This window comes from Tachypleus tridentatus, chromosome 12 (assembly GCF_004210375.1).
Source record: "Tachypleus tridentatus isolate NWPU-2018 chromosome 12, ASM421037v1, whole genome shotgun sequence".
NCBI classification, from domain to species: domain Eukaryota; kingdom Metazoa; phylum Arthropoda; class Merostomata; order Xiphosura; family Limulidae; genus Tachypleus; species Tachypleus tridentatus.
In genome coordinates this window covers 43444892-43447905 of record NC_134836.1, presented here as the reverse complement: position 1 = coordinate 43447905, position 3014 = coordinate 43444892, and the positions used below count along the sequence as shown (strand labels likewise).

Below are 3014 nucleotides of genomic sequence, written 5' to 3'. Positions count from 1 at the left end.
CTCAGCCCACCGAGGGGAATCGAACCCCTGATTTTAGCGTTGTAAATCCGAAGACATACCGCTGTGCTAGCGGGGGGCGAAGAGTTAATACATAAGTGTTAAAAACTTATAAAAAATCGGACAACCAACAAAATAACCACCTGAGGTACTTATGTTTTACTTATACAGCTTTTGGTACGAAAATAATAAATTGGCGAACACAGTTTAATTGTTAAAACAACGCTAATTCTATTTTAAAAGACAGAAATTATAACAAACACCTTCCTTTTGTAATTGCTAACATATTGTGGGGAAGTGTTCTTGTCTATACATTTTGTGATTTCTACTAATTCCAGTACATCCAGTATCTATGTTGTTTGTTCATTGGGCGTAATAAACGTTTACACTCCACATCTTACAGCTTATTATTATTACTCAGCTATAACGTTTCATTCGCCAAGCTATGTTATTAACAAGCACAGTTAATAGGAAAACGGAGAAGCGTTTGAAATCAATATCTTGCTGAAACTAAGAGGCTTCATTCTTGTTGACGAGAAACCCACTTGAATTAAAAATGTATCTCGGAATGGCTGGTATTGGTATTGTTCACAAATATAAAGACGATTTCTATAAAGAGATAAACATGAAGACTTGTTAAAAACCGGGTTTTGATACCCGTGATTGACAAAGCATAGACAGCCCATTGGTAGTGCTGTGCTTTGAAAGAAAGAAACAGAAAATTCCATAAAGATCAATGGATACTTTATCACAGGATCAACTTTTTTTAAGCGCAAAGCTCCAGAATAGGCTATCTCCTCATGATGGTGGAATTAAATGGTGGATTTTAGTGTTGTGATTCCCAGAATTTACTGCTGACCAAATAGGAGACTATCACAGAATTTATTTAGTTTAAGCTAAAGTGTAGATTATTTGGAAGGTTTATGATATATTTATTAGTTATCAAAATTTACTGGAGTGACAAACAATTTCTATTTGATATATCACCAATATAGTGGAAATTTCATTTTATGAAAATAATGTGTATATACTACGATACTGGTTTGTTGCTATTAATGCAAGTCTGGACACCACTGCAATAGCTTTATCACATATTTATTTGATTCACAACAAATTATTTAAAATTTAACAATGTAATTCTTTCAAGGTTAAACGTATGTTTGGAGGTACATGTCATAGTCTTTTATGAGAAAAGATATTTTTATAGCAAGAAATTAACTTCAAACTGCAGTGCATTTGCGACAAGAAGAAGTACAAAAAGCACAGTCCAAGTCAAGATGGAACGACGCTGTTACCTGCAAAATAAATGGTCTATTAACAAAAAATAATTTCATTGGTGGATCAGTGGTAACTTTATGGGCTTATAAATAAAACGCTAAGTTTTGCAGTTCGATTCTTTACACTGTATATAGAAAATATGACCCTTTATGTAACTTTGTATTAATAATCAAAAACAACACTGTGAAAAATGAGTATATATATATTGCTAAAAACTAAGGGTTTTTTTCTATCAACACTAGTGAAGCAAAAAGTGTTTTATTGTAGTTTGTTTTACACAGTTTTATCATAAAACACTCAGTAAAAAAATACATTGAAATTTATCAGCTCTAATCTTACCTTTGTTATGTCGCTTTCGTGTTAGATAACAAACCTCTTTGCCAGAGAAAATGTGAATGTGCGTTTTCATCGTCTGGATGACACTGGTAAGTTTCAGCTCACGAAAAATGTGAGAAAGTCGACCTGTCACGTGATGAAGCAATTACAAGACAAAGAAACCGAGGTTTTCCTTTTTCATTATGAAGGCTCAGATTTCAGAAGTATACTTGCCTTTTATAGTGACAGGTTTTTAGAGATTCATTTCTAGAACAGAAAACCTAGAGGTCTATCTAACCTATCCGGTAGACGAATCTTTCATTTATCTGTTTAGGTATGTACACTGTTTATTTTGTTGTATCGTACATAGAAATTGCTTTAACTGTCCGTCAGCTGCATCAATATTTTATACTTGAAGCAGCATAAAACACAGTCTAAGGATAGGATTCATATTACACTCTCTGTTTTGTGCCCAGACTTCTTATTATAAAGTGGATCTATCAAACAATTCTCAGAAATCATTTAACTATTAACATCAATACTTTCTAGCCTAAATACACATTGAGGTGATGCTAAGCATATTATTTTATACAATTAATACGATAACAAACAATAATTTGAAATTATTGAAGGCTCAGCAGCTAAAAGCTTAAAAGCTTTGTAACAGATATCGAAATCAGTGGTTGTTTGCATGGAAATACAAAACAGGTGAAGGGAAACAGAAATCGTTGCAATCCCATTTGATTACATACCTGAGGCTTTGGTGCAACGTACTTTGATCTCTTTACCGAAGATGAAGTTTACGTACAGTGGACTTAGCACTATAGAAAGAAAATTCCAAGAGCATTACTAATTTAAGTATTAACCTCAAATGGAATTCACTTTAATGATACTGCTGTTATAAAATACCTGCTACTAAAACACCACACGATGTAAAGCATTTGTAATCTACATGTCAGTATCATAGTGGGTGTAAAGGTAAAAGTTCAACGTGTCTGGCAAGTCTGCAACGTTTGATAATGATGTAATTGTTAAAGTTATAACATCACGGGTACAGAGATTGCGTTAAAATGGATAATTTATCTTAAATGTTCGAATGTGTACGCTATTTTAAGGTTACCTCTTTAACGTATTGACTGCCAAGTATTTCAACTGCTACAACACAAGTCTAATGCTTCTTTATTTTGTAATTTTTTTCGTGACGTCATTTTGGATCGAAAGTGAAACAATTTGTAAGTAGGTCAAATGCATGTATGGTGCTGACATCTAGCGTTGAAGTTAGGTATTATTGAGGACGAATTAACACGTTCGTGGCACTGTTTTACCGATCGGCTTGGACGAGTTATCTCGTCTACGACACTGAACAGGTTAATGTCATGGATGACGTCTCAATTTCGTCAGAAGGTTGCTATTAAAATACATCA

At 33.5% G+C, this 3014-nt stretch overlaps 1 long non-coding RNA gene across 1 annotated transcript; it reads right to left on the bottom strand.

Annotated features, from left to right (window-relative positions):
- Nucleotides 1-1075: 1075 nt before the first annotated feature.
- On the bottom strand, nucleotides 1076-2543 carry LOC143234983 (uncharacterized). Its single transcript, XR_013018881.1, has 2 exons — nucleotides 2343-2543; nucleotides 1076-1292 (listed from the first exon to the last, which is right to left on the bottom strand). It is a non-coding gene; the product is annotated as an uncharacterized LOC143234983 (long non-coding RNA).
- Nucleotides 2544-3014: the final 471 nt, after the last annotated feature.